The sequence below is a fragment of the Schistocerca serialis genome, chromosome 4, assembly GCF_023864345.2.
Source record: "Schistocerca serialis cubense isolate TAMUIC-IGC-003099 chromosome 4, iqSchSeri2.2, whole genome shotgun sequence".
NCBI classification, from domain to species: Eukaryota; Metazoa; Arthropoda; class Insecta; order Orthoptera; family Acrididae; genus Schistocerca; species Schistocerca serialis.
In genome coordinates, this window is record NC_064641.1 from 219,232,649 (window position 1) to 219,247,641 (window position 14,993).

The following is a 14,993-nucleotide window of genomic DNA, read 5'->3' on the forward strand; positions in this document are numbered from 1 at the left end:
TCGGTCCCTGCTCCTGTTTTCGTCACATGGATCTGACGGCTAACATCTTACCATTCTCTCGTTCAATCCTTTCCTGCTCTCTAGGGACTGCATGTAACCACGTTAAACTTAAATGTGCTTAGATGTACTATCTTCTATTAATTACTTGTCCTATAGCAAGGAGGTTTTGTGCTAAGTCACTCAGATTTGTGAGTGCATGCTAGAAAACTTTTGTCAGCGCTACCTCACATTCATGGTTTGTACTGCAATATATGTGCCGCACTTGACGTCCAAGCATCATGGACGAACACAAATAGGATCTCGTGCTACGTAGGCACATTTACTGGCAATCATCTTCTGCAACTTTCACACTGTCCCTTTGTCATTAAATGAAGCTATCAGTTAGGCGGCAAAAGACCTGTGGAGAGAACAGGTCAGACACCTTTAAGGTTCAGGGGCCTCAGATCAGCAAGTGAGAGTTAACTTCCTGTCTGAGAGGCAGAACAACAACATACATCAATCACTCAATCAAACTACAGACAGAAGTTACAAATTCAACAAGAAATTTCTGGTGGTTAACCTGTTTTAGCACTTTGTTCGTGAGAAGTTTTCTGGAATTTGAAAAAGTGATGCAGAAACCGCCGACAATTATACATGTCAAGTCGGACCTGTTGACCTTCTCCGCAAGTTGCTGTGTAGATTGAATTCTAGTAATTATGTGCAGAAAAAGGCACACAATTGCTTCCCCATTTGTGCATGGACCAGGGAAAATTGTGACTAAAAGTGACTCGACGTCTTCAAATCCCATCTTATTGTTTTTTCTTTGGAATTTAAACTTTTTCCATGATGCGAAAGGAACAGTAATCACACAGCTAACAAACTATTTTGATTTATGAGTCGATATCAAAGAATTTTCTGTGTTCTATGAATTATTTGTCATTTAACATATAAGAAAGATTTTGTTTACATACAGAGTGAACAGCATTGTTATTTCCTGATTAACGACTTTGGATGTATATCGTGTGGTGAGGTGAGGCTCGATGGACAACCGACAGGATAGGATGTCGGTCGCTGACCCCATGACCCTCAACGGATCGGTAACTCTGCGAAACAGCCGACAACTGTACATGTCAAGTCGGACCTGTTGATCTTCTCAGCAAATTGCTGTGTAGATTATCGAATGTAAACGTGAAACATTGATCAGGCAATATCAGTGTTGTATGGTAACAAATCTGTTCTAACCCATGCTGAAATAAGTTTCTCACTACCACAGTTATATTAACAAAATGCTTAGGTACTTGTACAATATTTGTGTGATCCGTGTCTTAAGGACTTTCTTCTTTTACTTGTTTTTAGTTGGTAAGCCTGCTTACAGGCAATGACCTACGGCATTATTTTACTAGTTCAACCATTCCTGTTAGCACGTAAACTTTGTACAGTTTGATCATATGATTCTACTTATATGAGTTTCACCATAAGCTGTAGTCAAGCGTCACTGCATTATGCAGTTAATATTATCTGAAACATCTAAAGTTTCCATAGTTGGGTGCACAATGTTGCACGAATCAACAAGTAGAAACACCACACTCGTTCTTGACAAATTGCCGCTGCGACAGCCACTGATTCGTAACCGCTGTACTCGTGTGCTCACTTTCAAGTTTGTTAATGCACGTTTTTGATAGTTCGTAAGAATTTTCACCAGGCATTTAATTCACTACGCTTTCAATTTAGGCGAGGTAAGTTAGTCACACTGTGTGCCCTCTTATCTTTTGAAAGTTTTTTTTTCTGTATTGTCCATATAGATTTTGATATTAGTCATCTGAGCGTCCTATATCATGAGGTTTAGTAAATATGCCCACTTATTTAGTAGCATCAAGTTCACAGTAAGTGTTGAACTCACATATATTTTCTTATATATTTCATATACACTTTCACAGATATATTCACTTAACTTTTATTCTCACATATGAACGGAACTATTTTGCCTTTATCCCCACAGATCATAAATTTTTCTCTACAAGTGTTTTCAGTAACGTTCTGGCTATTTACGGTATGATCTTTTATTTTTGAAATTGTATTTCATTTATCTCATTTGGAATCGCCATATTGGATTATGCAATTAACACTTTGGCCTTACATTTGCAGATAAAAGTATTTCTCTTTCCTCATCAATTAAATATACATGTACAAATTGAGGACATCACTGTCTTGCCTTCGGTGCAATGAATTCTAAAATGCACATACTCATCAGAGCGTAACTACCCTAGATAACCTGTGGTTAATACTAACATGGTTCCATGATAATTAATCAGCTTATTAGGTAAAGCAATTTGAATCCTCATTGAGAAATCATGTATGGTGGAAACTGTTAATATTATAGTGTACAGAACATAAAACTACTTGATTATACGGTCATATGTAAAATAAGTTTGCAGTTACACTTCAGTGTAAAATGGCTTGTTTTACATTTCTCCTTCAGTTAATGGTCCTAGGGACTGTAGCTCCTCCTTTTTGCAGTCTTTCGTGGGTGGCTCATATGGCTCAAATGGCTCTAAGCACTATGGGACTTAACATCTGAGGTCATGAGTCCCCTAGACTTAGAACTACTTAAACCTAACTAACCTAAGGACGTCACAAGCATCCATGCCCGAGGCAGGATTCGAACCTGCAACCGTAGCAGCACCGCGGTTACCGACTGAAGCGCCTACAACAGTTTCATGGGTGCTAAATTTTAGTTTATTAAGTTGGCGGATCACGATGTGTTCAATCTTCAGAGTCGTATTCCATTTATTTTTATTTAAAGCTGGGAGGACGAGTCAAAAACTTCATTAAAATCTCGTAGTATCGGATGTAACGGAGCTTGACATCCTCGTAAATAGTTTATTCACAAGCCCTGTTACTAAGCAAGCTCAGTCTAATTCGGTGAACAAACACTATTTGTTTTTAATTAGAATGAATTTCAAGCACTCAGAATTGAAAATAAATGTCTTGTCACCTTATACTCGTCGTAATTAAGTTTTCACGTCAGATTACACGCTGAAAGTCAAAGAGGTTGCTGCAATGTAGTTGGTGAAATTCTTCAAATAAATAGCAGTCGGCCGATCTCTCTGTGCTGCAATCGGAAGTTAAAATTTTCATGAAAATTGTTTAACAGCTATTGAATGGAGATTGACTTCAAAATTATAGTAAGTGTAGTCTAATATTTTTAAACCAATCAACCTTAGATCTTAGCACTTCAGTAATTTCACATACTAAAATCCATTAATAACGAAACTGAACCAGAAATTACTTTTGATTCTGTTTCATTCGTAACTCGTAAGAAAAGAAACTTCCAAAAATAACGCTTTTCAACAGCAAACATAAATGTAACGGAGATTCTAACTGAGAGAGAAAAATGGTTCAAATGGCTCTGAGCACTATGGGACTTAACAGCTGAGGTCATCAGTCCCCTAGAACATAGAACTACTTAAACCTAACCAACCTAAGGACATCACACACATCCATACCCGAGGCAGGATTCGAACCTGCGACCGTAGCGGTCGCGCGTAACTGAGAGAGAGAGAGAGAGAGAGAGAGAGAGAGAGAGAGAGAGAGAGAGAGAGAGAGAGAGTTAACAGAAGAGAAGAAATCTCTGCGGTCTAAAACATATGCTACTAAAAAACAAAATATTGAACATTGTAACACGTTCTTGTTGTCCTGAAGCCTTTATCTTCCTATAAAAATCTAAATTATATTATTATATTTACAAACTTATAAGTTCCAAACAAAACTTGACATAATAACTCATCTAAATAACTCAAAATAAATAAAAATAAATATTTCATTTACTATACTACGAAAGATTGGATTCAGGACTTAGAAAATCTCTTTGTAACAGTGCTCTTTCGTAACCATGCCATATAACAGAATGTTGGATTATTCATTATACATTACATATTTTATTAGTTTTTATCACTCATTGGTTTGCGTCTACTATGCACTTACAGTCCTCATCTATAGAGTCCAGTATTATTTTGCACAGTCTGCATAGCAAAGCATTTTAGCAAAACTCAGCAAAAGATATGTTTCATTCTCCACTTAACAACACAGGTGTATACATTCATAAAATCATTGTATTGTAGAGATAAAATAATTGTCCATGGCAATGTGTAGAGTCTAATCAGTTTATGCATATAACAGTAGATTTTGCCAAAGGATGAGCATTAGGATGTTAGACCGGACGTGTTGTATACTGATTGAATTCAGTCTCATTCCACACAAGCAAACATGTCACACAAATCTGTCAACATAAAAGATGACTCAGCTACGACTCACAAGAAACTTTAGACTCCGAGTCTTTAAATGAACTACAGCACGTTGAACTAGCCACTTTGTTAATCAAAGTATGTACAAATTTTCTCTGATAAACTAGGCATTATTGGCACATGTAGTATTACATCGGAGTAGTGCCTCATAAAACATACTAGTGCCTCATAAAACATACTGACACGCAAAATACTCCATCCTGTGAGTGAAGAGGGAAGCAGTAAAACATGCAGTCAAGCATTTTATGTTTTATTATGACTGTTTTCTTTTCTGTTTATTGACATATTTGCGTAATATTCCTGTATAGTAGGCTTATACTCTTAGATAATGGTGTGTGGACCTTATCTTATTAAAGCATCTAACTGATCAAAGCAAGAAAAGGAAACATCGCTGCTCAAAACAATTAGGGGATCAGGCAAGGTATCATAGACAATCGGCATATGGTAACGTATTTTATTCAGATATCGGTTTCAACTGTAATTTGTGTGTGATACAGTACGATATTTTGCTGTCTCAACTCTTTACTTAAGGTTCACAAGCCAAGGGTGGTTGTTCTGGGTACTGATTTCTCAGGATCTATGCACCCAAATTGCGTGAAAATGTAATCACATGTCAGTTCTAGTATAATATATTTGTCCAATGAATACCCGTTTATCATCTACATTTCTTCTTGGTGTAGCAACTTTAATGGCCAGTAGTGTAAATCATTGTTTCAGTGTTACGTAGAGCGAGGCACCATGGGGCTACCATAACAGTCATTCTCGTTGCCCTCTCAATAGGACATCGGACGGCCACTACAGTCGCAAACCTGCGAGGCATGAAGAGCATGAGGTTATCAATCAGCTCTTGAGGGATATTTGGGCATTCTTCCATGAGTGCAATATTCAGCTCTGCAGCCGTTGTGGGAGGTGCTGGTCTGGCTGCAATGCCTCTGCCAACTGCATCGCAGACATGCTCAATCGGGTTTAAGTCCGGTGAACAATCTGGTCACTCCATTCGTTCAATTCCCTCAGCTTCAAGCATATTGTCCACCCGTGCAGCTCGTTGGGGACTAGCGTTATCGTCCACGAGAAGGAACCCACCTCTTATGGCACAAGCGTAGGGCACAACAAAATATCGAAGGATCACGCCTGTACCCCTCAGCAGTGAAAGTGCCATTCTGAACGGCATAGAGGTCCGTATGTCCGCTAATAATGACTCCTGTCCACACCATTCGTCCACCACCATGATATGGTGATGTTTCCTGCACATAAGCAGGATTGTTCCGAGTTCCATGTTTTCTCCACATGAGGGAACGACGATTGTCCGGCTGAACTCAAAATTTAGACTCATCTGTGAACAGCATCCGGCGCCTTGCGTTACGACTCCAATCCTGATGTACCTCCGCGCAGTTTCTGTAAGCTAAATGGTGTAGTGGTTTTAATGGGACACACACCACAGGCCTCTGCACGTAGAGGCCTGGAGGGTGAGCTGCGGCTGAGTTGCATTCGGCCTCCTGTCTCGACGGACTGTTAACCGGAGATAACGGTCATCTCTTGCTGATGTTACCCATGGACGACCTTGGCCTTGTCTTCTTTTAACGGTTCCTGTTGTCTGAAATCGCGTCCAGGTCCTGGAAATTACACTTTGGGATACTCCAATAGCTGCAGCCACCTCCCTCTGTCCCTCTGTGTCTGCCCAGCTTCCAACCGTCCTATGGCTCTCCATGCCATAGCATCGGGTAAGTCACGTTGTTACTGCATTGCACTACCTGCTCACTACACTACCTGAACCCAACTTCTTGTGCAATTCGTTTGGTAGAGTAAACACAAGTCAACACCAACTCCCTCTGCAACAGCTTTACGTTATTGCTTCTATTTCGGTGACCGTAATGTTGTCTCCACTCCGTAGAACCGATAGAAAGCCGTCGAATCACTTTAGTTCATTCTGCCGATGACAATACTTCATAACCTAGATATCTCAACTGATCCCCTAATTGTTTTGACTAGTATATGTACACACATCAAAAAAAGTTGTGCAGCACCTGTACAGAAAATTGGAATAGAGATCAACATAAACATCATTTCCGCCCTTTCTTATTGTTCATGAAAACCACATATTGCATGTTGTAGCACCATACAGCGATACCTTCAGAGGTGGTGGTCCAGACTGCTGAACACACCGGTACCTCTAAAAACCAGTAGCACATCCTCTTGCATTGATGCATGCCTGTATTCGTCATGGCATACTATCCACAAGTTCATGAAGGCACTGTTGGTCCACATTCTCCCACTCCACAACGGTGATTCGATATAGATCCTTCAGAGTGATTGGTGGGTCACGACGTCCATAAACAGCCCTTTTCAATCTATCCCAGGCGTGTTCGATAGGGTTCATGTCTGGAGAACAAGCTGGCCAATCTAGTAGAGCGATGCTGTTATCCTGAAGGAAGTCATTCACAAGATGTGCACGATTTGGGGGGGGGGGGGGGGCGAATTGTCGTCCATGAAAACGAATGCCTCACGAAATTGCTGCCGATATGGTTGCACTATCCGTCGGAGGATGGCATTAACGTATCGTACAGCTGTTACGGCACCTTCCATGACCACCAGCGGCGTAAGTCGGCCCCACTTAATGCCACCTCAAAACAGCAGGGAACCTCGCTGGACAGTGTGTCTAAGGTGTTCAGCCTGACCGGGTTGCCTCCAAACACGTCTCCGACGATTGTCTGGTTAAAGGCATATGCGACACTCATCTGTGAAGAGAACATGATGCCAATTCTGAGCGGTCCATTCGGCATGTTGTTGAGGTCACCTGTACCGCGCTGCGTGGTGTCGTGGTTGCAAAGATAGACCTCGCCATGGACGTCGGGAGTGAAGTTGCGCATCATGCAGCCTATTACGCGCAGTTTGAGTCTTAATGCGACGTCCTGTGGCTGCACGAAAAGCATTATTCAACATGCTGTCAGGGTTCCGCCGAGCTATAATCAGCAGGTAGCGGTCATCCACTGCAGTAGTAGCCCTTGGGCGGCCTGTGCGAGGTATGTCATCGACAGCTCCTGTCTCTCTCTATTTCCTCCATGTCCGAACAACATCGCTTTGGTTCACTCCGAGACACCTGGACACTTCCCTTGTTGAGAGCCCTTCCTGGTATAAAGTAAAATTTGCGGACGCGATCGAACCGCGGTACAGACCATCTAGGCATGGTTGAACTACAGACAACACGAGCCGTGTACCTCCTTCCGGGTGGAAAGACTAGAACTGATCGGCTGTCGGATCCCCCCCGTCTAATAGGCGCTGCTCATGCATGGTTGTTTACATCTTTGGGCGGGTTTAGTGTCATCTCTAAACAATTAAAGGGACTACGTGTCTGATAAAATATCCACAGTTAACGTCTGTCTTCAGGAGTTCTGGGAACCGGGATATTGCAAAACAATTTTATGTAAATGCTTACTACACTATTTCGGAATATTACTTAAATATTTCAACAAACAGAAAAAAACTACGTAATAAAACATAAAGTGCTTGACTGCATGTTTTACTGCTTCCCTCTTCTCCCACATGATGGAGTATGCTGCTTGTCAGTATGTTTTGTGAGGCACTTCTTCGATGTCATATTGATACGTTTTAATAATGCCTAGCTTATCAGATAAAAGTCGTACATACTTCGATAACAAAATGGCGAGTTCAGCACGCTGTTCTTCATTTAAACTCTCAGAGTCTAATGTTTTCTTGTGCATCCTAGCCGAGTCATCTTTCACATCGGCGGATTGGTGTGACATGTGTACTTGTGAGAAATGAGACTGAATACGATCAGATTATAGCACCTGCGGTCTAACATCTTAATATTCATCCACTGGCAAAATCTACGATTCTGGGCATTAGTATTTAAACACTTGTGAGATAATACTCCATTACTCATCAAATAACATCTTGCACTAGGAAGGTCAATCCTTGCATTTGTCCCTCGCAAGGAAACTCATTCCTATTATATAATTCACAAAGTCTTTCACAATAAGAAACATGCAATATGTTACTCTGTTTTCACATACACTACTGGCCATTAAAATTGCTACACCACGAAGATAACGTGCTACAGACGCGAAATTTAACCGACAGGAAGAAGATGCTGTGATATGCAAATGATTAGTTTTTCAGAGCATTCACACAAGGTTGGCGCCGGTGGCGACACCTACAACGTGCTGACATGAGGAAAGTTTAAACCGATTTCTCATAGACAAACAGCAATTGACCGGCGTTGCCTGGTGAAACGTTGTTGTGATGCCTCGTGTTAGGAGGAGAAATGCGTACCATCAAGTTTCCGACTTTGATAAAGGTCGGATTGTAGCCTACCGCGATCGCGGCTTATCGTATCGCGACATTGCTGCTCGCGTTGGTCAAGATCCACTGACTGTTAGCAGAATATGGATTCGGTGGGTTCAGGAGGGTAATAAGGAACGCCGTGATGGATCCCATCTGCCTCGTATCACAAGCTGTCGAGATGACAGGTATCTTATCAGCATGGCTGTAACGGATCGTGCAGCCACGTCTCGATCCCTGAGTCAACAGATGGGGACGTTTGCAAGACAACAATCATCTGGACGAACAGTTCAACGACGTTTACAGCAGCATGGACTATCAGCTCGGAGACCATGGCTGAGGTTACCCTTGACACTGCATCACAGACAGGAACGCCTGCGATGGTGTATTCAACGACGAACCTTGATGCACGAATGGCAAAACGTCATTTTTTCGCATGAATCCAGGTTCTGTTTACAGCATCATGATGGTCGCATCCGTGTTTGGCGACATAGCGGCGAACGCACATTGCAAGCGTATATTCGTCATCGACATACTGGCGTATCACCTGGCGTGATGGTATGGGGTGCCATTGGTTACACGTCTCGGTCACCTTTTGTTCGCATTGACGGCACTTTGAACAGTGGACGTTACATTCCACATTTGTTACGACCCGTGGCTCTACCCTTCATTAGATCCCGGCTAAATCCTACATTTCAGCAGGATAATGCACGACCGCATGTTGCAGGTCCTGTACGGTCCTTTCTGGATACTGAAAATGTTCTACCGCTGCCCTGGACAGCACATTCTCCAGATCTCTCACCAATTGAAAACGTCTGGTCAATGGCGGCCGAGCAACTGGCTCGTCACAATACGCCAGTCACTACCCTTGATGAATTGTGGTATCGTGTAAAAGCTGCATAGGCAGCTGTACCTGTACACGCCATCCAGGCTCTGTTTGACTCAATACCCAGGCGTATCAAGGCCGTTATTACGGCCAGAGGTGGTTGTTCTGGGTACTGATTTCTCAGGATCTATGCACCCAAATTGCGTGAAAATGTAATCACATGTCAGTTCTAGTATAATATATTTGTCCAATGAATACCCGTTTATCATCTACATTTCTTCTTGGTGTAGCAACTTTAATGGTCAGTAGAGTAAATCATTGTTTCAGTGTCGAATATAACGGTAGCAGGTATTCCACATACTACAACACTTACAACTGCACAACCCAAGGACGCAGCAGAGGGCATCTCATATCTCAGTACCATCATTAATCTTAACATATTAACTTGTTGATCTAAGTTAGTGCCTCCACTGGCACTGGAGAGGACAATGCGGTCGCGTTTAGTCTGATGTGCTTGTGGCAGCAGAGGGATGTTCTTCACTCATCTCCTCAATACGTACAGTATGGTTTTGTTGTTGTTGTTGTTGTTGCCTATCAGGAGACAGACTGTGTTCGGATTCTAAATACTGTTTGTGTGATTTATGTCGGGTAGCAGATGATTTATAAAAATTTGATGATTCTAGTCTATAAACTGACCGTGACAATGGTTCTGACGGTGGCACTGTGATTCCTATTATATCCTGGGATGAATCTGTTATTGATGTTTCTGAGTATTATGCTATCTGCACTGTTGCCACCATAGTCACAATTTCGACCATGATTGTTTCCGGGGTGGCGGGTGGGGGGGGGGGGGGGGGGGTGGAGCCTACACGCCGCCGTTCCAACGATTACTCTTATGATCTTCCTGGATGAGATCTGTAGAATCTATGTAATACTGATAGGAAATGTTCTAGGTTGTATTCGTGACATGAGAAACCTTGCACAAATATTAAAAATAATTTTGATTTCAATATTTTTAAGATATTCGTATCCGAAGTCTGTTTATCTCAATCACAGACTTCCTTTTGGAATCGCTCTTCAACACAAGGTGGCCAACATTTTTCTATAAACGCTTGTTCAAATTTTTCGTATGTAGTACATTTTTTCGCAGTTTCTGCCACCCAGAGGGTGCCTTTGCCCTGAATGTAGGCTGTGGTAAATTGGATTTTTTGGTAATATGCCCAAGTCTTTGGCAAAACGCCCTTAAAAGCCTTTATTAATACGACAGAATGTGCGGTTCTCTTATCTGGAGCGTAAAACTGAAATTGCCTGCGCCTCAGTAGGCGTTCCTCGATTAAGATTGAAGCCAATGTTGGTGTCGACCCCACAGCACAAGCTGAATTGTTCTAAATTGTGCCTGTACATTTCGCCATGTGGACTTGTGGCTACACACATATCACCTGTTCTAGTAATTATAGGTTGTGTGCTATGCACACTACGCTTTACTGATGACGATTCCGTAGGGGTGTCATTGATCTGTGTGGTTACTTCAGTTGGTTATTCGGGGTGGTCTTGTTTAAAGCAGTTTTTATTTGAGTGAAGTGACGATTAAATTCCTCCCTCGTGGTTCCGTGATCAGATACCACGTGCACTCTAGTCATTTGTTCCACAACTTTAAGTTCAATATCTAACTTTTCTGTAGTTTCTACGTATTTACAGTTGATTCACCACTTTAAAATGTCAGTAAATTTCTTTTTCTGAAGATTAAATAGTTGCTGTGCCTACCTTTTTATCTTGGTGAACAGACTATTTATTTTCGTATTTAATTGCTGAACAGTATGTTCAGTTTCAGTCTGCGTCGTCTTAAGTAACTGGACATCAGATGATAATTGCTTCTGGTATGTTTTTGTAAGCTTTTTTTAAACCCGATATTTCTGTGTCAATGTTTTACAAATGATTATTTATTTAAAAAGGATGCTCTTGGGTCAATAGTTTGAATGTAGCACCGATTACTTCCATAAATTTTTCAAATAATTTCGTTAACAGATTTATGCCTCTTATTCTTTGAGTAATACTAGGAGTAGGATATGACTGGGAGTTCAGTTTGATTTCAACATAATTGGTATCAACATCTTCCACTGTCGGACTGGCCATATTGCTATCATTGACATGAAATTCGTCTTCACTGTTATTCGATAACGCCAATTTTGTAACTTTCCTAAATTTACCGATAACAAGTAGAAATAATTATTATTACTACTTAAAAAACTCTGGAACTTCTACTATTTGTCTAACAAGAAGATGCCTTGATATATAAATTTAGAGAAAATTAATCTACAAGAGGGACTACGCGCGTTTACAAAAACAAGACAGAATCATCACTCCATCTTAACTTCTCATTAGCTAAAGCGGTCGTTTTATGCATAACTTATAAATATTATGCAGTCTACACACTGAAAAATTTTTAAATTTATATACCACTAAAAAGTTCATGTCATAGGTCATGAATTATCTACTGCATACCTTAAAATTCATGACATCAAAATACAAGCGGCTGGACAGTAATGGCATTACCCGAAATTCTCGAGATGGAATTTGATGTCATTATTCTTTGAAATAATTCTTGCGTATTTTTACAGTTATTCCTGTTATTTTAGTATTCTTCTTCCATCCAAGCATATTTTGTACTTCTCGATTGCTGTACATAAAACAAAAAGGTACAGGTGTAATAACATGGAATAAATATTTACAGCCAGGGTCCTGTTACGATCGACAGTTTAAATGTGCCTCCGTGTTAGAGAAAGTTTCACAACGGAAAAATTCCCCAGTTAAGCGACATTTAAAGATGAACGTACTTCAGAAGATTTGTATACGTATTTTACCACGTCAAGAATGCAACAGTGATGGGATTATTCCTCATTCCTTCTGTTCCTGTGCCAAGTGCGTTGTGGATGGCTTCAGCGATTGTTCATTGACTTTTGACCAGAAAACACCAATTAAACTCTCACACTGTCTGATAGAATAAAAAAATTAATATGATTGGACTTCACCTCTTACAAAGATAGGTTCTGTCTCTAATCCGAGAACTATTAAAGAAAGAGCCAACATGAAGCTCAAGTCATTTTGTTATTGAACATCACGGTTGCAATCCTATTGAAGCCATATAATTTTACACCTACGATTGATTAATGACACGAAAAATAGTTATTTCAAATATTTCTACTAAATAAAACTTTGTTACATTAATTTAAGTAAGTAATTATTCAGTAAATCATTTGCCGCACAAAACTTAGATCATGCATAGACTTACCCTAAAGACAGAGCAGACAGTGTCTCCATAAGACAAGTGAAACATTCTAACATTTTACTTGTTTTAAACATACAAGTGAAAAGAACGTAGTAAGTAATCTCTGACGGTTAAATGGTTCAAATGGCTCTGAGCACCATGGGACTTAACATCTTAGGTCATCAGTCCCCTAGAACTTAGAACTACTTAAACCTAACTAACCTAAGGACATCACACACATCCATGCCCCGAGGCAGTATTCGAACCTGCGACCGTAGCAGTCCCGCGGTTCCGGACTGCAGCGGCTAGAACCGCACGGCTCTGACGGTTAGCTTTCATTAGCACGTTGTGTGTGAGTAGTACAAAATCAATCACATTTTCTTGAATTTGAGAAGGTAGTATTACAGTCCCCGCCTGCAACACTATGCTGAGATCCAGCCGTCAACGCAGGGTGATTTGTAGGGAAAGTGAAGTTATCTCATAACATTTCGACCACTTCAGGCTTCACTTTGAAGACTTTCACTTTTAAATTAAACGAACAGTCAACTCCGACCATATGGACGACGTATTCCCTTCTGCCTTTCAATCACTGGCCGCTTCGCAGTTGCAATTAAATCAACCGTGCGATTACTAGAAAGTTTTCCCCAGCCACTTTGTCATATATGCCAAGGTATTTAATATTGCCACTGACGATTATTCTTCAATTATTAATGCTTGACTTCATTGAAAATAAATCGAAGCGAATTCCATTTATTTTCTCATTTAGTAGTTCAAATATTCAAATGTGTGTGAAATCTTATGGGACTTAACTGCTAATGTCATCAGTCCCTAAGCTTACACACTACTTAACCTAAATTATCCTAAGGACAACCACACACACCCATGCTCGATGGAGGACTCGAACCTCCGCCGGGACCAGCCGCACAGTCCATGACTGCAGCGCCACAGACCACTCGGCTAATCCCGTAGTACTCGTAGGACTCTTAATTCATTATTCTGGAGAATGATTTATTAACAAGACGGGGCCCATTATTTTTATATAAATGTAACAACCACACCCGAGTGACCTCTACCATTTCCGGAAAAACGCTTGCGTAACAAGAGTCAACATGGATCCGGACAAGGTGAGCAGGACTACACTCGTAAAGCTGTTGTATCAGTACAACAGCAAAAGTGCAGCCGCTGTTCGCGAATATCGGCGCTTTTAAGAAATACGGACGGGCACTCTTTCCGCACTGGGGCTGAGAACGTGATTCGTAAGTTCGAATTTACTGACAATTTGGGAATAGTTCCTAGAAGAGCCAAATTTTATTGAAGAAATTATTGTTGTCATGGCTGAGAGTGCTGGGCGCAATTTTCTATTTTCAAGCAGTACATGAAGTGTCACGACAGCTGAACATTCCATGGTCCACAGTTCGAAAAGTACTGCGAACAATTGTGAAATGGTGCTTCTAGTGTGGTGCCAGGCTGTCGTGGATGTAGTTGGACGTCATGCTGAGCAATATTTGTAACCCGGCACGTAATCATGGTGCGCAATTAACAAATGTTGCCTACTCATGTGAAAATTAAAATGTTTTTTTTTTCAGTGGTTTATTCGTCATTTCTCTTCCACATGTGCTTACAACAAATATTTCCATTAATTTTTGCTGTCCTATGATCATTCGTTTTTCGTGAGGGCTCTCTCAAGTGGCAAAAGTTTTATTATCACCATTCTATATATGCATAATTCTACATCTATCAGTGTTGCCCACGCAACAAAATGGCTCTGAGCACTATGGGACTCAACTGCTGAGGTCATTAGTCCCCTAGAACTTAGAACTAGTTAAACCTAACTAACCTAAGGACATCACAAACATCCATGCCCGAGGCAGGATTCGAACCTGCGACCGTAGCGGTCTTGCGGTTCCAGACTGCAGCGCCTTTAACCGCACGGCCACTTCGGCCGGCACGCAACAATGTGGCGGACATTACGTCTACACGGCCTCTGTCCTTATCATTACATTCGACTGAACAACTGAATTTCCTAGTAACACTGTTTACTGAAGAAACCACTTTCAATCGTATCAAATTCACATCTGTGGTCTGACGAAAACCCAAATGCCATTATGGGTACACATTTTCAAGAACGTTTCTCTGTAAATGTTAGATGTGGTGTAATAGATAATCAATGGGACTGTTATGTTACGGCATTGTCTTACACAACCACGTTGCCTAGATTTTCTTTAAGACTATCCTACAGCTTTATTGGAATACGTTCCTTCAGCAACAAGGGTGGGTACGTTCTTCGCGCATGACGGGGCCCACTGTTTTCGATGTGATA